The following is a 23,946-nucleotide window of genomic DNA, read 5'->3' as shown; positions in this document are numbered from 1 at the left end:
TCACAGATCACAGAACTATATCAGGGTGTCATTTCTCAGGCAGAAATGTAGATAAAAATAATGAAATCCTGTTCCCCAAACAAGTGCAAGAACCACAGAGTCAAGAATAGGTTAAATATACAAATAAAATAAAATCGATTAAAAACAATAGCACATCAACATAAAAACATATAAACATAAATCTGAAAGCGTTGCTCAAACTCCCGTAACAGTCCAGTTATTTTATCTTTGAACCGCTTCATGTCTGCCACATGTTGGGTCACGCACACATTTTTCAGACAGGGGAAGTGAGCTGCATCACCACCGGCAAGTTGCGTCTCCCACAATGACAGCTTCAACTTGAAAGAACGTATGCTGTCATAATACTGCGTGACAACTTTGTTGCGCCCTTGCAGCTGTTTGTTCAAGTTAATCAGGTGCTCTGTAACATCCACCATAAATGCAAGGTCCGGCATCCATTCTGCGGAATGAAATTCTAACACTGGTTTGCCCTTTTCTTCCATGAACTGTTCAATTTCTTCTCGTAAATCAAAGAAACGCCTCAGCACAGCACCTCGGCTTAACCATCTTACCTCAGTGTGGTATGGCAGGCCATAGATGTGGTCTTTCTCTCTGAGAAGGCTGTCAAACTGACGGTGATTCAGGCTTCTGGATCGGATGAAATTAACAGTTTGGATCCATCCAGTGGGACGCAATTGGAACAGCAGTTTATTTTATTGAAAAATTGCAGCGCATTTTTATAAAAAAAAAAATATATAACTTTTTTTTTTTTTGGAATCATCTCGCGGGCCGGATTAAACCCGTTTGCGGGCCTGATCCGGCCCGCGGGCCGTATGTTTGACACCCCTGGGTTAGACGGTTCAGACCACAGGCAGGAGGAATGCAGTAGCATAGCAGATAGACCAGATAAAATAACACAGATGTGGAGGTGTCTGTCTGTCTGTCTGTGAAGTTACTCTATAGATAGTTACTCAATCCCCTTGGAGAAGACCTCCGGCTGTGTTGACAGAAACCCACCCCTGCATGTGTGTGGTGTGGTGTGTGTCACCATACACAGACTTCTCCCCTCTGGTCTCCTGTGGGGGACAGATACAGTATCTCATCCCACACACCATGGGAGACCCAGTAAGGCCCATGGAACGCACAGAGAAACACACACAAGGACATTTACACCATCACACAAACACGGTGGCCCCTGCTAAGAGATCCTGATTAGAGCACTGGAGCATGATGGACAAACACACACGCGTGTTAATTTTGGCAGCTATATCACATTTTTTGTCTTATTCAGTTTTGCCATCTCATCCTTCGTTAGTTTTAGTTATCAGTCGACTAAAACTTTTAGTCAGTCATTTTAGTCAGTTAATTTTTTCTCATTAAATATACTAAACAAAAACGCAACATGTTGGTCCCATGTTTCATGAGCTGAAATAAAATATCCAAGAGATTTTCCATATGCACAAAAAGCTTATTTCTCTCCAATTTTGTGCACAAATTTGTTTACATCCCTGTTAGTGAGCATTTCTCGTTTGCCAAGATAATCGATCCACCTGACATAAGCTACATAAAACAAACACGATTGCATTTTTTCTATGGCTATTTGAATGCACAGAGACACCGTGATGAGATCCTGAGGCCCATTGTCATGCCATTTATCCGCCGCCATCACCTCATGTTTCAGCATGATAATGCACAGCCGGCCCCATGTCGCAAAGATCTGTACACAATTCCTGGAAGCTGAGAATGTCCCAGTTCTTCCATGGCCTGCATACTGACCAGACATGTCACCCATTGAACATGTTTGGGATGCTCTGGATCGACATGTACGACAGCGTGTTTCAGTTCCCACCAATATAAAGCAACTTCGCACAGCCATTGAAGAGGAGTGGGACAATATTCCACAGGCCACAATCAACAGCCTGATCAACTCTGTGCGAAGGAGATGTGTCGTGCTGCATGAGGCAAATGGTGGTCACACCAGATACTGACTGGTTTTCTGATCCATGCCCCTACCTTTTTCTTTAAAGGTATCTATAGATTAGGGCCTAATTAATTTATTTCAATTGACTGATTTCCTTACATGAACTGTAACTCAGTAAAATCTTTGAAATTGTTGCATGTTGTGTTTATATTTTTGTTCAGTATAATTCATATTTACCTAACTTCCATCATGTGCACATTCAGATAGCCTTGTCCAACTAGACCTACTATCCCCTCATATAGCTGGCACATTACTATTGTGGCAGATTGTAACCGATGCCAGCCGTGATTTACCATATAGGCTTCAAAGCCTTGGCTACAGGTTAAACAATTTAGGCATACAGCTCTTTTCTCCCAATCACAACCTTGGGATGGGGTAGATAACAGTTATTCCTTTAAAAGGGGGAGAATCTGAGCTTTACAACAATGCCAGAATTATTACTGTACTCTTAATATTAAGCAATTGCAAATAGCTTTAATATTTCCAATCGGAAAAAAATAAAATAATGTACTCGCATTTGCCGACTGCGAGAGTGGCATCACAGATGAATAACAGCTCACAAAAAAATCTGATGTGATCAAAGCAAAAATAGCCTAGCTACATGAAAGTACAAGAGAGATTATACATAATTTTTTCTAGTTGAGGTTAGTTACAATTGAAGTGTCCTGGCTCGTTGGCTGTGTATCAGTTCAAAACTGAACCATCTGCTCCATAGGCTATTTTCAGTCCCTTAGATGGGAGCGGCCCCAGCATGACTACAGACCCTCAACCACCCGCCCTGTGTGTGTGTGTAGGTCTCACAAATGAACGCCTGTCAACAGTTTGAAAGCTCCACTGGCTCATCACCAACAACTTTTAAAATAACAAGAAACAAATCACACAGTCCGTTTCTGGCTGCTTTTCCTGTTTCCAATGTGACAGACAAAAAAAACAAAGATGAGAAAAATAGCTACGGGTGGAAACGTATCGACAAGCTAGAAGAGTGTGATCTCTCTCTAAGTGTGTGTGTCTGTGCATGCGGGCGCCTGGCCACCACAATGCAAAGGGGCTAGTACTGCCTGTGAACCGGGCTGTACCGGGTGGATAGAGAGGACCAACAGCCGGTACGTACTGTGTGTGTGACAGAAAATGGCCTCCGGCTTTCTGATTGGTGACAAGGTGTAAAGTAAGGGCACGTTTGTCGAGAGTGACACCGCTCCACAGAGGAATAGCGACTGACATGGACTGAGGTGTCATTACTGCCGCAGGAGGGAAGGAGGGAGGGAGGTGGTGACATGACTCAACTCTGGCTGACGAAGTGAAGAAGAAAAAAACTCCCTGCAACAAGAAAATCAAATTGAAAAGCTTAAAATAACTCCTTAGCACCAACTGCCAAACTGCAATGAGGAAAAGTCAGATACCACAGATGAGCCTTCACAAGCCAGCCAGCCAGACAGTTATAGAAAATAGAGTGGTACAACACTGCCCAGTTGTAGCCCTGAACTAACTGATTGACCTAATTGAGGGCTTGATAATTAGTTGAAAAGTTTAAACAGGTGTACTAGTTCAAATACATGGAACCTCCCCATTAATGCCAAGGACAATGGGAGGAGGGGGGGGGGGGGGGGGGGGGGGGTGAGCTCAGACACAGACAGAGAGAACAAGCCTCAGAGGGAGTCCATGCTAGTCTGTAACAGAAGGGAGACAAGAGAGAGAGACCAGAGAAAGAGGGAGAGAGAGATCAGCGAGAGAGAGGGAGAGAGAAACCAGAGAGAGACCATAGAGAGAGACCATAGAGACCAGAGAGAGAGATACCAGAGCGAGAGAGAGCAGAGAGAGACCAGAGCGAGAGAGAGCAGAGACCACAGAGACAGAAAACATAGAGACCATAGAGAGAGACCATAGAGAGAGAGACCGACCATAGAGAGAGAGCGAGAGACCATAGAGACAAGAGAGAGACCATTGAGAGAGAGAGACCAAAGAGCAGAGAGAGACCATAGAGAGAGACAATAGAGACAGAAAACATAGAGAGAGACCATAGAGAGAGAGAGAGCAGACCAGAGAGACCATAGAGAGAGAGAGAGACTATAGAGAGAGAGAGAGACCATAGAGAGAGAGAGACCATAGAGAGAGAGAGAGAGACGGACCAGAGAGAGAGAGAGACCAGATACCATAGAGAAAGACCAGAGGGAGAGAGACCATAGAGAGAGAGACCGACCATAGTGAGAGAGACCAACCATAGAAAGAGAGAGAGACCATAGAGAAAGACCATAGAGAGAGAAAGACCATAGACAGAGATAACAAGCCTCAGAGTCCATGCTAGTCTGTAACAGAAGGGAGACAAGAGAGAGAGAGACCAGAGAAAGAGGGAGAGAAAGATCAGCGAGAGAGGGAGAGAGAAACCAGAGAGAGACCGTAGAGAGACCAGAGAGAGAGAGACCAGAGCGAGAGAGACCAGAGAGCAGAGAGAGACCACAGAGACAGAAAACATAGAGAAAACATAGAGAGAGAGAGCAGAGAGAGACCAGAGAGAGAGAGAGAGAGAGACCAGAGACCATAGAGAAAGACCAGAGAGACCATAGAGAGAGAGAGACCGACCATAGAGAGCGAGACCAACCATAGAGAGAGAGAGAGAGACCATAGAGAGACAATTGAGAGAGAGAGAGACCAGAGAGAGAGAGACCAAAGAGCAGAGAGAGAACAGAGAGAGAAACCATAGAGACAGAAAACATAGAGAGAGACCATAGAGAGAGAGAGAGCAGAGAGAGAGAGCGAGACGGACCAGAGAGAGAGAGAGAGAGAGAGACCAGATACCATAGAGAAAGACCAGAGAGACCATAGAGAGAGAGCGAGAGACCATAGGGGCTGTTTTTCATAGTTCGGGCTAGGCCCCTTAGCTCCAGTGGAGGGAATTCTTAACGCTACAGCATACAATGACATTCTAGACGATTCTGTGCTTCCAACTTTGTGGCAACAGTTTGGGGAAGGCCCTTTCCTGTTTCAGCATGACATTGCCCCCATGCACAAAGCGAGGTCCATGCAGAAATGGTTTGTCGAGACCAGTGTGGAAGAACTTGAATGGCATGCACAGAGCCCTGACCTCAACCCAATCGAACACCTTTGGGATGAATTGGAACGGCGACTGCGAGCCTGGCCTAATCGGCCAAACATCAGTGCCCGACCTCAATAATGCTTGTGGATGAATTGAAGCAAGTCTCCGCAGCAATGTTCCAACATCTAGTGGAAAGCTTTCCCAGAAGAGTGGAAGCTGTTATAGCAGCAAAGGGGGCACCAACTTCATATTAATGCCCATGATTTTGGAATGAGATGTTCGACGAGCAGGTGTCCACAAACCTCTGGTCATGTAGTGTATGTACTATTATTATTACTACTGAAATTAACTTTATTTCATTATCCTCATTGCATTGTACTGTATTTACTGAAATGCTGTACCACTATGCTGCTTTGGCAATATCTACAAAGGGTATTTCATGCCAATAAAGAAATCTGAATTTGAATTATTTGAGAGGGACCATAATAATAATAAATAATATGCCATTTAGCAGACGCTTTTATCCAAAGCGACTTACAGTCATGTGTGCATACATTTTTACGTATGGGTGGTCCCGGGGATCGAACCCACTACCCTTGCGTTACAAGCGCCATGCTCTACCAATTGAGCTACAGAGAGAGAGAGAGCAGAGAGAGAGACCAGAGAGAGAGAGAGCGTAAGACCACAGAGAGAGAGAGAGAGCGAGAGAGAGATAGAGAGAGAGACTTAATGGTAATCCCATTTCCACCACTATTATTATTGCTGTTGGTCCCACCATTTTTTGGTTATATGTACACTTTGACAATGTAATGTCAATAAAGTCTACTGAATTGAATTAAGAGACCAGGGAGTGAGAGCAGAGATTAAGTGTATGTTGCAATGTGAGTATGCCTGTGTCTAAATCTCCCTCCAGATTACACTGCTGTGTTTCTAACAGGCCGACTCGCCAGAAAATAATAACCACCACTCTCCAACACCACCACTCCATCCTCTCTCAGAAAGAAAATAGAAGAAAAGGAAATCACTTTGTCTTTGATTTTTCTAAAGACAGGCCGTTGCAATTTATACATAATCACAGGCTAAAAGCAGAGTGCTGGCTGGCGAGACTAGAGAACGTTAGCGGGCCTTTTTTTATCTCATCAAAGCCCATGACAATTAGCCGGGTGACAGAGACAATGAGGCTTGGGGAGGCTTTTGTCTCAAACTGAGAACAGAACATATCTGGAACTGGGATCCTAATTACAGCTCTGCTCACAGTTTATTTGGGTGTGAAAAAAATTGGCATGCGGATTCCCCTTAACGCTTATCAAATATTAATACGTTGGGCCAAAATTATAAGTACTCCACCGTAGAGAGTTGTGTGGTGACATGTCTTTTGTGAGGCTTTTGTAGAGAGAGCCAGACTAGAGGTCTGTAGTGGAGCAGGTGGGTTAAATTGGGAGGCTGGTGACTAATTGTGTTAAAGGCACAGACAGGGAGCTGGAGTTGTTTTTAAAGTTTAGCCAATTTATGGAATTTTTTGTGCTGGTGGCCACAAATTTTTAACCCATGGGTTGAGTTCAAAGTTAAATCATAAGACTTGAAGGAAGTGAATTCAGTCTTACCAGGAAAAAGGAAAGTCTACAATAATACCATTTGATTACCTGGTTGCTAGTACTGTACAGTCTGCAGTGGCTTGTTATTTCGCATCTCATTTATGGAACAATATTCAGAATACCCTACAGTTGGATGCATTGGTGCCATTCGGGGAATTCAGAGTGTTGGTTGAGGACCTCTTTACTGAGGAATGTGGTTGTTTTTTATGATAGTTCCCCCCCTATTTATTGATTGCATTTCGTATTTAATGTGTGCATTTCTGTATTCTGCAGGTCTCATTTGTAAAAGAGAACTGGGTCGCAATGTGACTCCGTTAAAATATAGATTAAATAAAATAACCCGCAAATATAGAAAATGCACTGTAGCCTACAGTCAGAGATGCCAGAACGATTTTTTGACAGGGGGTGCAGGAATATTTTTTTGTTGTTGCCCAATTTAGATAGGCCTATGTTTCTGCTTATAATTAACAACATTTTGGTGGGCTATTTGTTGGTCAACTTGTCTATAATTAGATACAAACAGCTTCTCTTCTGTCATCACTTGTTGCCCTGGAAGACTAAATAAACCCTTTCGTACCAGAAAATGTCATAAATCGATAGAATGAATGCTGAACAGAAATATTATACGTAACATGTAAAGTGTTGGTCCCATGTTTCATGAGCTGAAATAAAAGATCCCAGAAATGTTCCATACGCACAAAAAGCGTATTTCTCTCAAATGTTGTGCACAAATTTCTTTAAATCCCTGTTAGTGAGCATTTCTCCTTTGCCAACCAAGATAATCCATCCACCTGACAGGTGTGGCATATCAAGAAGCTGATTAAACAGCATGATCATTACACATGTGCACCTTGTGCTGGGGACAATAAAAGGCCGCTAAAATGTGCAGTTGTGTCACACAACACAGACACAACACAGACACAACACAGATGTCTCCAGTTTTGAGGGCGCGTGCAATTGGCATGCTGACTGCAGGAATGTCCACCAGAGCTGTTGCAGAGAAATTATTGTTCATTTCTCTACCATTAGCCGCCTCCAACGTCATTTTACAGAATTTGGCAGTACGTCCAACCGGCCTCACAACAGCAGACCACATGTAACCACGCCAGCCCAGGACCTCCACATACGGCTTCTTCACCTTCGGGATCGTCTGAGACCAGCCACCCGGACAGCTGATGAAACTGAGTTTCCACAACTGAAGAATCTCTGCACAAACTCAGGGAAGCTCATCTGTGTGCTCGTCGTCCTCACCAGGGTCTTAACCTGACTGCAGTAAGGCGTCGTAACCGACTTCAGTGGGCAAATGCTCACCTTTGATCGCCACTGGCACACTGGAGAAGTGTGCTATTCATGGATGAATCCCAGTTTCCACTGTATCAGGTAGATGGCAGACAATGTGTATGGCGTCGTGTGGGCGAGCGGTTTGCTGATTTCAACATTGTGAACAAAGTGCCCCCTGGTGGCGGTGGGGTTATGGTATGGGCAGGCATAACCTACCGACGATGGCAATTTGAATGCACAAGAAATATAGTGATGAGATCCTGAGGCCGATTGTCGTGCCATTTACACGCTGCCATCACCTCATGTTTCAGCATGCTAATGCAAGGTCCATGTCACAAGGATCTGTACACAATTCCTGGAAGCTGAAAATGTCCCAGTTCTTCAATGGCCTGCATATTCACCTGACCTGTCACCCATTGAGCATGTTTGGGATGTTCTGGATCGATAGTTTCCACCAATATCCAGCAACTACGCACAGCCATTGAAGGGGAGTGGGACAACATTCCACAGGCAACAATCAACAGCCTGATCAACTCTATGTGAACGAGATGTGTCGCGCTGCATGATGCAAATGGTGGTCACACCATATACGGACTGGTTTTCTGATCCACGCCCCTAAATTTTTTTTAAAGGTATTTTTGACCAACAGATGCATATCTGTAGTCCCAGTCATGTGAAATCCATAGATTAGGGCCTAATTTATTTATTTCAATTGACTGATTTCCTTATATAAACTGTAACAGTAAAGTCTTTGAAATTGTTGCATGTTGCGTTTATATTTTTGTTTAGTGTAGTTGACATCGGTAAAGTTCTCTTTTATCTCTGCTTCTCTCACACAGCAAATACATTTAAGGACTGGGGAGATAATGTATTACAAAACAAAAAAAGGAAAGATTTTCTGTGCAAAATTTCCAAATGACATCACTTTGAGGAAATTAAAAGATATGAAATCAACCCAACATGTTTCTGATAAGATTTCAGTTCGGCTTGGTTGCATATTTTATGTGGTTGAAATACTATCAGCTTTTATGATGCTGATAAAGATATAGCACCTTTATAGAAGGTCCCTAACCGCACATTCATTCTCTCAAGATGCTGAAAGAAAGAAATCATATTTCTCCACTCCTGTTCCAGAGTGAAAATTTAAATTAGGTGTATAATTTTACTGTAAAAGCTGCTTAATTCTGCAGGAGATAATATTATATTATGTGAGAGGTTATAGACCTACAGTAAGTGTCCAGATTTCAGTTACTATTTCATTTAACCCATCTGAACAGTATGATATATTCTAACATGCCATATTTGAAGTCCCCGTCGAATTTGTATAGTGCCTTACAATCATCACACATAACATCTTTCCCAAACATTAGGCAACTGTTCTGGCCCTTCCTTCTATTTATTTTTCAACTTCATTTCACAGCTTTTCTCTTAGTGAATTAAACTTCCACCTTGCCCTTTTTGCCTCAGTGGATCGATGTTAACTTTTTCTGCACAAGTTCCCAAAAGCATTTGGCAATTGGCATGTATTTAGCGCAACTCCATGCACAGGGACTACTTAAAGTAAAAGTGTTTTTGTAAAATGTTCAGTGGAAATTGTTAAACGTAGTCCTTGTGCATAGAGTTGTATGGTTTGTTTAACTTTGTTAACATTGTTTTCTTTTGTTCAACATACATTTTAAAGTTAAACATCTGGGTCTCAGTGTCACTCTGCTACTGTGGAATTAGGCTTTCTTCTCTTTGACTCACTGCAAGTGAGAATACCTCCTAAAAAGACTAAAAGAAGATAGGACTCCGATCTATTCTGATGGTAAATAAGTAGCCTTCCACGAGCATTGCCTTATGCGAGCCGAAACGGCTCATAGAAGCAGATCTCCTGTTTCTGTAGCAAAAGGCAGCTTGCTGTACAAAGTACAACCCCTCTATCACATTCCGATGGTAGCTGTGAAAATCCAGAGCTGTGCTTTAGGGAGGGTGGAAACAATTGCATTGTCATCGGTTATTCCCTGTGATGTGGTGTTGAGTGTTGCTGGGCCAGCAGAAACAGCTAACAGATTGGTAACAGTGAACCCTGTGCTCTCTCCCTGTCAATCTCTGCAGGCAGGCCTGGCTGTCTCCATGGTAGTGGGGTACTGTTACTGCCACAGCAGCACCATTCGATATGGACAGGATAACAGGTGCTCAGTGCTCTGGAGAGATGGACGGTGATGTAGCCCTTTACACTCGTACCTGGGTTGAAAATGGCAGATTTGGCCACTAAATTGGAACATAGGGATACAGTAACATGCTATACATGACATTAGAGCTCTGGCTCTGCGCTCACAGTGCTGTGTGGGTTTTGACTGACAGCCGTTCTGAACTTGGGCACAGCACGCGACAAGAAGTTGCCCCCATCCCTCCCGGTAATTGGGCAACTCTTGCACATTTTCTGTTGTCTGAGTGAGGGAAACGCTGTAAATTAAGAGGACTCAATGTATTTTGAAAGATGAGATGTTGAGGATTATAATAAATACTGTTTGATGTCATACAAGCAAGCCAAACACCTGTGAGTCCAAATGTGCTCTTCATATTTCCATATCATAAAACTCATGTCATATACAGTGTCAACATTTATGACCACTATGTTTGATGAACAGTTAAAAGATGGCATGGCATCATACTCTGGGTCGTTCTGAACAGAATGAGCTTGTTTTTGTTTTGTGAAGAAAATTTGCCGTGGAACACGCACCTGAATGCACTCACAATTTAACCCTCCTGTTATGCTAAAAAAAAATTACATCCACTATGTTACGGGTCAAATTGACCCGCACAGTTTAAACACACTCAAGACAGTCAAAGAATTAAGTAAAAACAGAAACAACTTTATTTTGTCTTATCAGACATTTCAGAAAGAAGAAATACAATACTTTTTATTTTTTTTAAACAATATTTAAGAACTATTTGTTAAACATATTTCCTTTCTCACAAACAAGATTTTTCAGTTCCCCAAGTAGGTTTTTTCCCCCCCCTATTGGTCCATATTATCCCTTCAGTCTTTCTCTCTACATGTTGAACACAATGTGTGTGTGTGCTTTCTGCAGATGTATTTATTGCATTCTACACAAGTGGTGCTTGTTTTACTGTCTTGTCGAGGGGGGCAGAGCTGGCATCTTTTCCGTTTCTTGCCACTGCCTGTATCCACTGGATCCATTTCTGGTTGATTGGAGGCATGTGTTGATGGTCCAGCTTGAATTTTCTGGACGGCAGATGCAGCTGCTGTCGACCGAGGAGGCCGGACTCTCCTCTGGATCTTGGGAGTGATGAGAGCTTTGCCGAGCTCCTCTAGGAAAAGCCGGCGTCGGTACAATTTGCCACCATTCCATTGCTGGTTGATTTCAGTCCACAGGACATAGGCATTGTAAGCAGACACATCCACAATGTTGTAGAAAATCACCAAAGGCCAGCGGGCAGTCATGCGCTGACAACTATATGTTGCTGTGACTTTATCCAAATTGTCAACTCCTCCTTTGGTGGAATTGTAGTCCAGTATTATTTGTGGCTTGATGTCCTCTCTTGCACTCAGCGATGCATCTTTGTGCATTGTGCTCATTACAAGAACATTCTTGTTCTTCTTTGGGCAGTATGAAACAACAGTTGCATTTTCAGAGAAAGCAAATTTAGAGGAATGCACAGTTCTGCCCTGCATTTTCAGAAGCTCACTGGGAAGTTCAGGTTTGTTTTTTCTGATTGTTCCAACCATGGTCAGCTTTCTCTTCTGTAGTTCAACACCAAGGCGGTAGGATGTGAAGAAGTTGTCACACGTGATGTTATGACCTTGCAGCCCTTCACTCATGTCCAGCACCACCCGCATCCCCTGGTTTTTCTCAGGCACTCCGCCGGGTGGCTTCCCAGTGTAAACTTGCATATTCCATGCATAGCTTGATGTGGCATCACATGCTGCCCATATTTTGATGCCATATTTTGCAGGCTTGTTTGGCATATACTGTCTGAAGGGACAACGTCCTCTGAATGGAACAAGGCGTTCATCAACTGTAACATGAGGACTGGGATTGTACAGTAACGGTAGAATTTCCACCCATTTATCCCATACATCTCTGATTGCAGCTAGTTTGTCTCTTTCACGTCGACCCGGTCTGGTATCACGGTTATCAAAGCGAATCACCCGAGAAATTATGTGGAATTCTTGTAGAGACATTGTTGCCCGAAATATTGGCCTTCCATTCTCTTCATTCCACAGGCTGGCCGTTGCTTCTCCGTTTGACCGGTAGACTCCAGCTAATATGAGCAATCCAATGTATGCATGCAAGTCAATCCGATCCAGTGGCTTCCAGTTCTCTTGAAACACACGGCTCCCCTCCAAGTTGGTCATGTCCAGAACAATCTTCTCTATTGCTTGGGGTAAAAAGAGTTCAAAAGCTGATTGTATGTCATGGACTCGAGTGACAGCAAATCGTGTAGGTCCTGGAACCATTTTTATTACATTGGAAGCTGAGAGTCTACCTTGACCTCGTTGTGGTGACGGTGACCATTCAATATGACCATCTTTAGACTTCCATGTCTTCTCTTCTCTTGATGATGCTTGTTGCATGCTCTGTCTCTCATCTGATGTAGGGGATGGTACGGCAGACTCCTCCTCTGAATCCTCTTCAATGAAGACAAAATCTGGATCATCAACAGCATTGTCCTCTATCTCTGAAATATCCTCTGTCTCTGAAACCTCTTCTTCTTTTTCACTGTCACAGTCCAGAATTTATGATAAGACTTCATTGATTGAAAATCTTTTGGAGCTCATTTTTGAGTGTCTGTGTCAGGGACCTGCTGCTCTCACACTGAGGAGAAGCTTGGGAAAGCCCTTTTTAACCCAAACACAATTCTAAAAGTGCAACCAGGACCAGTCAAAACAAAATAAATCAAAGACACTTTTTTGTTTTGCACCTGTGCAAATATATATACACATGAAAGCCTCCGGGTCAAAATGACCCACAACATCATGTTTGTATACAAAATGTACACAGACATTCCACAACACATCAGTGTGTCCACATTTTGCAGTTAGGTTCATGACCCTAAATGAGGAAAAGTCATGTAATTTCATGGCGAAAAAGAGTGGTTAACTAGTATTTTAGACAACGCAAAAGTGGAAACGGGTCAAATTGACCCACAACATAACAGGAGGGTTAAAATGACGATCAGTTTCTCTGAATTGGGTTGTGTTACAAGCAAAGCAATTACAAGTGCGCTTGCTCTAGTTCCTCAACGGCACAGCTAGTAGAGCTAAAGAAAAAGCACCTTATAGTTGAAGACTCTTCTTTGAGTCATAAAAGTGCATTGAAATTACTTAGGATCTGTGCACTTTGGAGGTGTGTGGCAACTTGGAGACCCCAGTTAGTCCTCTCACTCAAATCGTTGTCATTTTTGTGTCTTATGTGGCACATACAGTGGGGAAAAAAAGTATTTAGTCAGCCACCAATTGTGCAAGTTCTCCCACTTAAAAAGATAAGAGAGGCCTGTAATTTTCATCATAGGTACACGTCAACTATGACAGACAAAATGAGAAAAAAAATCCAGAAAATCACATTGTAGGATTTTTTATGAATTTATTTGCAAATTATGGTGGAAAATAAGTATTTGGTCAATAACAAAAGTTTCTCAATACTTTGTTATATACCCTTTGTTGGCAATGACACAGGTCAAACGTTTTCTGTAAGTCTTCACAAGGTTTTCACACACTGTTGCTGGTATTTTGGCCCATTCCTTCATGCAGATCTCCTCTAGAGCAGTGATGTTTTGGGGCTGTCGCTGGGCAACACGGACTTTCAACTCCCTCCAAAGATTTTCTATGGGGTTGAGATCTGGAGACTGGCTAGGCCACTCCAGGACCTTGAAATGCTTCTTACGAAGCCACTCCTTCGTTGCCCGGGCGGTGTGTTTGGGATCATTGTCATGCTGAAAGACCCAGCCACGTTTCATCTTCAATGCCCTTGCTGATGGAAGGAGGTTTTCACTCAAAATCTCACGATACATGGCCCCATTCATTCTTTCCTTTACACGGATCAGTCGTCCTGGTCCCTTTGCAGAAAAACAGCCCCAAAGCATGATGTTTCCACCCCCATGCTTCACAGTAGGTATGGTGTTCTTTGGATGCAACTCAGCATTCTTTGTCCTCCAAACACGACGAGTTGAGTTTTTACCAAAAAGTTCTATTTTGGTTTCATCTGACCATATGACATTCTCCCAATCCTCTTCTGGATCATCCAAATGCACTCTAGCAAACTTCAGACGGGCCTGGACATGTACTGGCTTAAGCAGGGGGACACGTCTTGCACTGCAGGATTTGAGTCCCTGGTGGCGTAGTGTGTTACTGATGGTAGGCTTTGTTACTTTGGTCCCATCTCTCTGCAGGTCATTCACTAGGTCCCCCTGTGTGGTTCTGGGATTTTTGCTCACCGTTCTTGTGATCATTTTGACCCCACGGGGTGAGATCTTGCGTGGAGCCCCAGATCGAGGGAGATTATCAGTGGTCTTGTATGTCTTCCATTTCCTAATAATTGCTCCCGCAGTTGATTTCTTCAAACCAAGCTGCTTACCTATTGCGGATTCAGTCTTCCCAGCCTGGTGCAGGTCTACAATTGTGTTTCTGGTGTCCTTTGACAGCTCTTTGGTCTTGGCCATAGTGGAGTTTGGAGTGTGACTGTTTGAGGTTGTGGACAGGTGTCTTTTATACTGATAACAAGTTCAAACAGGTCCCATTAATACAGGTAACGAGTGGAGGACAGAGGAGCCTCTTAAAGAAGAAGTTACAGGTCTGTGAGAGCCAGAAATCTTGCTTGTTTGTAGGTGACCAAATACTTATTTTCCACCATAATTTGCAAATAAATTCATAAAAAATCCTACAATGTGATTTTCTGGAGAAAAAAAATCTCAATTTGTCTGTCATAGTTGACGTGTACCTATGATGAAAATTACAGGCCTCTCTCATCTTTTTAAGTGGGAGAACTTGCACAATTGGTGGCTGACTAAATACTTTTTTCCCCCACTGTAAGCCAAATTTTCCAGGAATATTCGTATCATGCTACTGAATTTATCCAGAGTATTTTCAGATTTCGTTATCAACAAATGCAGCGAAAAGCACAGTACATTCAAAATGCACATAAAATCAACAGTGTCTAATCATTTTCCCATCATCTCCAAACTGTTCCCTTTCAATTACGGGGCGGCAGGTAGTTTAGTGGTTAAGAGCGTTGTGCCAGTAACCGAAAGGTCGCTGGTTCTAATCCCCGAGCCGACTAGGTGAAAAACCTGTCGATGTGCCCTTGAGCAAGGCACTTAACCCTAATTGCTCCTGTAAGTCGCTCTGGATAAGAGCGTCTGCTAAATGACCAATTTATTTATTATTTATTTACTACCATGCTTATGCATTTCTTTGGAAATAAATATTAAAAATTTAGCCCTATCCATACAGGCCAATTTCCACAAGTGTAAAGGGTTAATGGAGAGGGTAACAATTGAGAGACGTAAGCAAAATGCTTCCAAAAATTGTTCAGTAGGGCAAGATTTGGCAACAGCAGTAGTGACCCGTCATTCAGGGCAGGTGGGGCAGAGCATTAATAAGCATCACATATCAGTTTACAAACAATGTAAAAAACAACAACATTGAGTTAATAAAGCCGCATACAAACATGGTCTCCTTTTTAAATTCTTGAGTAAGGCAGCTCCAAACTGCAGGTGTTGCAGCCTAGCTCAGTGCTTTCTGTGGTGGTGGGGCAGCCAACGGAAAATACGGCGTGTAGGTGTTGGTAATGTTCTCTAGTTGCGCTGTGACTGGCTCAGTGTTCTGTCACTCATAGGGACACTACGTCACCACAAAATCTACGGGTAGAGCTCGAAAATTCAAGCCCCTTGGGTGCTGCCATAGTTACATTAGAAATGCCCATCCAAGAAGGCTCAAGGTCATTGGCCACAGATAAAATGATATCAAATCACATTATATCTACCGTAGTTTGATTGGACTGATCATGTCAACATTATACATTCAAAATCTTAGCTAGCAAGCTAGCAGTCATCATCATGAAGCAAGCCGACAATCTACTTGCAAATCCTTTTCAATCCTTGTCATATTAAGAGAAATTATGAAGATAAATTATAGATAAAACATATCTGTGCTCATCGGCCATTGGACATAAACATTACACAACAAGTTGGAAATGCCAAATTCAACATTGAGTGGATTGGAAGGAATCAGTGGCTAACTGCAAGCACTGAAAATAAATCCCTAGCTTGCTATTCAGTGGAGTGGGTGTGTGGTCCAAGTCTGGGTTTAAGGGTCTCTTTTCCAAGCTTAAAAGGATAAACATTCAACACCATGGGCATTGGCCATGCTGTCAATCCAGCATGACTTCTGCCGCGTTCAAAACAACTGGAAACTCTGAAATCTCAGCCTTCAGTGAGTTGTATGCACGCATGACTGTAAGTCGCTTTGGATAAAAGCGTCTGCTAAATGGCATATTATTTTTATTATTATTTCAAGACAACTGGGAACTCTGAAAAAAACGAGCTCCGACTGGGAAAATACGTTTTGAACGGTCATCCAACTCGTAATTCCAAGTCAGGAACTCGGGCCTCTTTCTAGAGCTCCGACCTGAAGATCACTGACGTCATGATTCAACCTTGGTTTTTTCCATGTTCCCAGTTGTCTTGAAAGGACCATAAATCCAGAGAATGCCAGACTTTGATGACAAAGTTAGATGACAAAATGTGTCCACAAGGACCGCCGCGCCACCTTCCTGTTCAAGTGAGCACAGCACATCAAGGTGAGTCCAAAAATGTATTGTATGCTGCTGGATAAATTATGTAATATGCCAGGGAGATATGTATACTGTAGCTAAGAAAGTAATACTAAGTGTATGTTGTGTGTTAAGCTGTTAGTAGCCCATGGGCCTCACCCTAATAATTTGGTCCCTTTCCCCCTCATAATTTAGCCTACTGTTCTGACTTGGTGGAGCACATGTAGCCTATAGCCTGTTTTAGAGAAATGTAATCATCTAATATTGTAAGAGCTTTCAGTGTCTGCTTATATGCCCCCTTTATTTATCCTACGGTTCTGACTTGTGTACAGGGAGAATACTGTAAGAACGGCCCATGTTCTGAATTCTGTCGTTGTACATTTCAAAAGTGCTGAACAAATAGTTATATTGACTACGTCTGTCCTAGCTCACTCATTGTCTTAATCGAAATTACGGATTGCCTCTTATCCACTTGTCGTCCTCTTAAGCCATAGTTTGTACATCTCAATTGTCAGTAGAAACCACATTTGTTTACGCAAGTCAGCCATATTAGCTATGTTTTTTTTAAAGAAAGTCAATGAGGCTGAATGAACTGTTTCGCTGCCAGACAAGTCTCCACTGATATCCAGGTGTAGCAGTGGTAAGGATTCACTCCATGGTGCTGAAAATAAATCTCTGCTGTTGGGACAGCTTTATGTAGGCCCTAACAGTTTGTGGGCACCGTTTGTCCCCATTATAGTGCAATTAATATATTGTTTAGTCTTGTGTTGTGTAGTGGCTTTGCTGGCATGCATCATAAAAATAAAAATAAAGAGTTTGCCCCACTAAGATTTACATACTAAAATCACCACTATTGCCATTTTGGATGATGTTTCCCAGACATTTATTCAGAAATTTTCAATTTGAATACCATTTTTTTTATTTGATAAATTGTCACTTTTAAGGGCCCAAAACAGTGTGGATTGTAAGGACAATGAAATGTTATGTTAGGAGCCTTGGCTAAATGTAGTGTTTGAATGTGACTTTGACAGCCAAAGCAGATCTTATCTGCCAAAGACACATGGCCAATCAATCCAAAGATGAACTTATCTACCCGGGACACACAGCCAATCATGATATAGATCTTTCTCTTCATGATAAACACGTAGAGTAGAACTAATAACTGGAGAGTATCTTTTATCTACACAGGTTTGGGTATTCCCTTTTCCAATCATAGTTTGGGCGACTCAGTGTAAGAAAAGAGTGGTTCACGCTGTCCTTCTAGCTGTCTGTCCGTCTCCGGCTCCTCTCCTTAATCAATGGAGATGATGACACTACTAACCTGCTGAGAGCAACTTCATAGTTTTAATCAATGCTGGTCGAGCAACATTGTCCCTGTCTGCACTTTCTTCAGTGAGACTGACAGGATTATCATTGGAGCTAATCACTAGGCCTGGATGGTTTGGCAACACAAGAGTAGGTTAGAAGGCTCAAATGTATTTTATTGAACCTTTATTTTGACAGGGAGTCATGCTGAGACCAAGGTCTCGTTTACAGATGAGGCAGTGGGCTGAATGGGTCGTCACTGTCAACAATCAATGGCTTTATGGTTACACAGGTTTGGATATTACCTTTTCCTGCATGACTCATGACCAATGGTGTTTCATCTACAAACAGCTCTGCTTTTAACTGGATTTGTACACAGGCTGACTTGTGTACTACCCCTTCACTGACTGTCTTGCGTATCCTAGCAACAGCTCCGGTTCGCTGACGTCTGTGTTTGAGGCAGAGTGATATCATGGAGCCTCACCTTGACGAAGAAACAATCAAGACCGCTAAAGGAATGATGAATACATGTATTCAGCTATTATCCGGCAGTAGAACAGAACTTCGACATAGTTCCAGACAAAGTTGTATGTAGACTATGCTGTCTGGATTCACAATAAGACATTTCCTGAATAGCAATGTACCAGTCATACCACACATCCACATGTACACACACACACACACAGCAGGGAGTGAGTGTGTAATGTATAGCTCCCGCTGCAGCAGCGGAAGTACGTGATGTCATCCATTTTGCAACAGTGCACCCTGGACAGGTGCCAGTCCTCCAGGATAGTGTAGGAAAGAGAGCAGAAATGAATAAACATGGGACAGATAAATTAGCTTCTCCCTCTCGCTGTCACTGAACCTCAGTAAATCTGTCAGCACTGAGGACGACCTCGGGCCATATGGACAGCACAGCACTTGTGTTGTGTACGATTTTGCAGCATTAGGCAAAACTTTGGAGGCCACGTTTCTCAATTAGGTTGTTAGCATGTTATCGTTACACAAATGGACTCCTGCTTAATATTTTTCTTGCCAGCTGTGATTCGCAATGCGGTGAAATTGAGAAAATATGTACCCTCTTGTTGTTGACAAATCTGTGCCATACTTTCGAAGCCACATTTCTCCGTTTTTCTATCACTAACTAACGGAGCCCTGCCTTGTTAATGCTTTGCTTGGCAACTGTGTTGTATAAAGTCGTGCTGGGGCCCTGGCACATGTTAGCTACTGTATGTTCTGAACCAACTTTGTTATTCAGTGAACATAGATTTCGGAGGAATTAGCCTAGTTCCTGCTTCACCTGGGAGGCAATTGTCATCAGCTAGGCTTAAGTGGCAACGAGGCCTTTGTGCACTTTACCAACCAACTCATGTTCATTCAAATCGCCTAAAAGCTTACAAAAGGCAGTCAATTTCCCCAAATTAGCTCCCAATTTTCTATCCAGTGAGCGGAAAATTACAAAAACGAGAGAGCGGAGAGATTACAGGAAATGTTCCGAGCTTTAGGGCGTGTGTTTGCACGAGTGCACACGTGTGTGTCCAGTGCCTTCAGAAACTATTCATACCCCTTGACTTATTCCACATTTTGTTGTGTTACACCCTGAATTTTTCACCCATCTACACACAATACCCCATAATGACAAAGTGAAAACATGTTTTGGGAAATTTTAGAAAATGTATTGAAAATGAAATACATTCATCTCATTCACATAAGTATTCACACCCCTGAGTCAATATTTGTGGAAGCACCTTTGGCAGCTATTACAGCTGTGAGTCTTTCTGGGTAAGCAGTGGCGGCTCCTGAAAAAATTCTCAGGGGGGGCAATTTTTCTGATGATTTAGGTGACCTACACACATTTTAAAAAAGATATGTCCAGCAACAACATGAAGACAGGGGCAGCATATAAGTCAATACCAGAAGCATTTATTGACTGATCTCAAAAGTGTTGGCTTACCAGGGTTGGTGGAGCCCTCAGTTTCATCTTTGCCTCGCAAAGCTAACTCAAACACTCCGCAAAACTTCACACACTGGATTAGCCGGCTGAGGATGTGGCGGTTCTTGCTAATGTCGTAGTAAATATATTTGTTATAGTGAATATGGAATATGATATGTTGAGTAAAATGTTGTGCTAAGATCTATTTAGGTCAGGAGCTGGTTATAAGTTCTGTTCCTATCCAATAACAATGGACAAAAGGGTCCTATCTTGTCAGCCTTGTCAGTTTCAGTTCTCCAGTAAACTTGTGATTATCAACACTAACCTCATCGTTGTGGCGGCGGACAGCTAGCCTGTATCCCTCATCCAGTTGAGTGGGAATGTTCACTCTCCCCAAAGCAGACAATCTCAAACAGCTATCCATGTGGGTCTTTGACAGCTCATGTTTCTTAATCTTTCCTGAAAGATGGTGCATGTCCGTTACACACCAGTCGCTGTCCAAGCGGTGCTGTCTGCCGTGCCGCCTTCAGGGTGAAAGAGTAAGCAGGGGGTAGCAGAAGACTGCATTAGCTACATCGCAGCCTGCTAGCCAGGTTTTTCGTTCGTACCAATTTTTGGAAAATCCTCGGGTGTAGGACTTCCCCCCTTTAGTAGAAACCTGTTGAATTATTAAATTTGGTCTGGGAGGTCCTAATTGTTTCGTTGCCAATTTATCTTGATTTGTTCGCCGACAAAAAGTAACTTATTTCAAAGAGACAATCGAGTTGCACTGAACGCTATAGCCATCTTGATAGTAGTACGTGAATTGATTGATGAGGCTACCCGCTCTTTTCTTAGTTACGTTCATGGTTATGTTACGTATGACGAAAGCGCGTAAGTGCAAGCCCTCAGAAACCCATAGAGATTGTATTGAAAGCTCTGATATTTGAAAAAAATAGATTTTACATGGGAGTCTATGACAGACTTCTGGGCGATTTTCAACCTGACTGAAATCGCCCCAAAAGGGGGGGGGGGGGGCCATTTGAAGCACGACTTTAGCCTGATTGGACATTTAGTGGCACTGTGGCAGATCAGACGTCTAGATTACAACACTGATAACTACTGTTGCCGTGATATAATTGATTAGAAAAAAAATCCCTTCCTTTTCCCGTTTGGCAGTGCGTCGCCCATATCGCCCTATTGAACACACCGCCCCTGTGGGTAAGTCTCTAAGAGCTTTTTTGCAACATTTTGCAACATTTGCCAATTATTATTTTCAAAACTCTTTAAGCTCTGTCAAATTGGTTGTTGATCATTGCTAGACAACCATTTTCAGGTCTTGACATAGATCTTCAAGTAGATTTAAGTCAAAACTGAAACTCGGCCACTCCGTTACATTTATGGTCTTCTTGGTAAGCAACAGTGTAGATTTGGCCTTGTGTTTTATGTTATTGTCCTGCTGAAAGGTGAATTCATCTCCCAGTGTCTGGTGGAAAGCAGACTGAACCAGGTTTTCCTCTGCTTAGCTCCATTCAGTTTTTTTATCCTGAAAAACTACCCAGTCCTTAACTATTACAAGAATACTCATAACGTGATGCAGCCACCACTATGCTTGAAATTATGGAGAGTGGTACTCAGTAATGTGTTTTATTGGATTTTCCCCAAACATAACACTTTGTATTCAGGTCAAAAAGTTAATTGCTTTGCCACATTTTTTGCAGTATTACTTTAGTGCCCTGATGCAAACAGGATTCATGTTTTGGAATATTTGTATACATTTTGTTAACTAGATCTTTATTACTCCGATCATCGTGCTTTTCAACTAAATCAGTGAACTAGGCCTTTATTATTCCTGGCGACAGCACACCCAACCCAAAACATCTTCCCGCGGCCATGCCCATCTACCAATAGGTGCCATTGGAAAACCTCCCTGGTCTTCGTGGTTCAATCTGTCTTCGAAATTCCTGCTCGACTGAGGGACCTTCCAGATAAATGTATGTGTGGGGTACAGAGATGAGGTAGTCATTCAAAAACCATGTTAAACACTATTATTGCACACAGAGTTTAGTCCATGCAACTTATGTGACTTGTTAAGCAGATTTTTACTCCTGAACTTTTTCCAGACTTGCCATAACGAATGGGTTGAATACTTATTGACTCAAGAAATTTTAGTTTTTCATTTTTTAAGAATTTGTAAACATTTCAAAAAACATAATTCCACTGACATTTTGGGGTATTGTGTGTAGGCAAGTGACAAACAAATTCAGGCTGTAACAACAAAATTTGGAAAAAGTCAAGGGGTGTGAATAGTTTTTGAATGCACTGTATGTGCATGTGTGCGTGCGCATTTTGGGGGGGAGGGTTTGAAAATCTTACTGTCTGTATTTTAAAATACCCCAGCATACGGTATACGCTATATGGTATACTGCCCAAGCCTACAAACCATGTCATGATGACTCATACACTATACAAGTGCACAAAATGTAAGTGTAAATGCTTGTTGAATTATTCATCTTCTACTGACAATAGATATTACGGTTTGAAAATGAAGGGTTGCCAACATCAGCAATCAAGATTTTCAATATATGAAAATGTTCTTACCCTGTGATTTCTGTGACTGAAAAGTTGACTTCAAGTGGTTTTGGCTGAATTGTTATGGGAAAGAATAGACCTAATATGGAAAGAAGTGGAGGGCACTACCAGCATTTTAACTTTGCTTAAATAAAACGAGTTTTTAGAGCGAGCTTTGCGCCTTCCCCCCCCCCCCCAAGAAACTCCTTATGGGGAATAGTAGAAAAGGAATAGGATTGCCTGACTGAGTGTATAGTGTTCCACTCCCAGGCGTGTGCACTGTGCGGTCAGCAGGATCTGTGCCTGCCTCGGGGCAGGCCTCCCTGACTGTGCTGCTAGTCCTGGGCCCTGCTACAGCTATAGCTCCAGCCCATTCTCCAGCTGTCCTGTTGGAAAATGGATGCCCTGGAGAGAGCTAGGAGCTAGCAGCAGGCAAGCAGGCAGACTTCATAGCTGATTTGTGTGCGTTTGGGTTAGTGTGAAATACCCCGGCATATTTATACAGCCTTCAAATCTACGACAACGTCCCCCGCTACCAACCAGTCAGGCAGGCTGAGTTATAACTCACACTAAGGAGCTGTAGTTGTACTATCACGCGTGTGGATTCTCCTTCAGCCCCTCCCTCTCTCTCTCACTCCTTTACTCCCCCCTCCTTCCACTCTTAGTAAATAATTCTGGGGGAAATGCGGGGAGAGACGCTGTCCTAAACTGCAGGTCGGATGAATTATACATGGCAGAGAGCGCTGAAAGGCAAACTGGAGCCTCACTGCACACAGTCAGGGTACCCATATGAAAACGTTTGAGCACATGTGAAATATAATATGGGGATGCAAGATTTCAACATGTGATACCACTAAACTACATGCGACAACATTTGAATGTTTTTCACATGTAAACCTGTTAATTTCATTTTCACACGTGAAAAACTTTCACATGTGAAACTGCAAATTTCACATATGAATCTGCTATTCACATGAGGTGAAAACATGTTATTCTCCTCACATGTGAAAAGGTGGTGTTAAGATGTGAACTGTAATACATGTGAACAACTGACCTCACGTCTCTTTTTTTTACGTGACAATTTCTGCTCATTGTTCAAATGGGAAAACAGACATTTCACATGTGAAAATGGGATTTCACATGTGTTTTTTTGTAAGGGAAATAATTAAATGGTATGGGGGTTTTAAGGTAAGTGGTAGGCTGTTCAGCTAAAATAGTGTAAACATCTTAATCAATATGATTACATTTGACATTACCACTTAGTGCTGACTTTCAATATCACTCCACCTGGGATTTGAACTCACAACCTCTGGATTTGGGTTGCTCTGATCTTTCTACTGTGCCACAATGTCTGTAGCATTCTCAGAAGTCCCCTATAGATGTATTACCTATAATACATCTTTGCACTGCTAATTTAGTTATCAGTTAATCTGACTATTCTCATCATTGATTACGTTTACTTATTTGAGGGTTTTCTGTATAGTTTTCTA

General features: G+C 42.5%; 1 protein-coding gene across 1 annotated transcript in view; it reads right to left on the bottom strand.

The window, feature by feature from the left end:
• The window catches only part of gtf2e1 (general transcription factor IIE, polypeptide 1, alpha), a 46,172-nt gene that overhangs the window by 9,588 nt on the left and 12,638 nt on the right, over nt 1–23,946 (bottom strand). The window lies entirely within an intron of this gene.

The sequence above is a fragment of the Coregonus lavaretus genome, assembly GCF_964263955.1.
Source record: "Coregonus lavaretus genome assembly, chromosome: 5".
NCBI classification, from domain to species: Eukaryota; Metazoa; Chordata; class Actinopteri; order Salmoniformes; family Salmonidae; genus Coregonus; species Coregonus lavaretus.
This window is presented reverse-complemented; position numbering and strand designations above follow the sequence as displayed.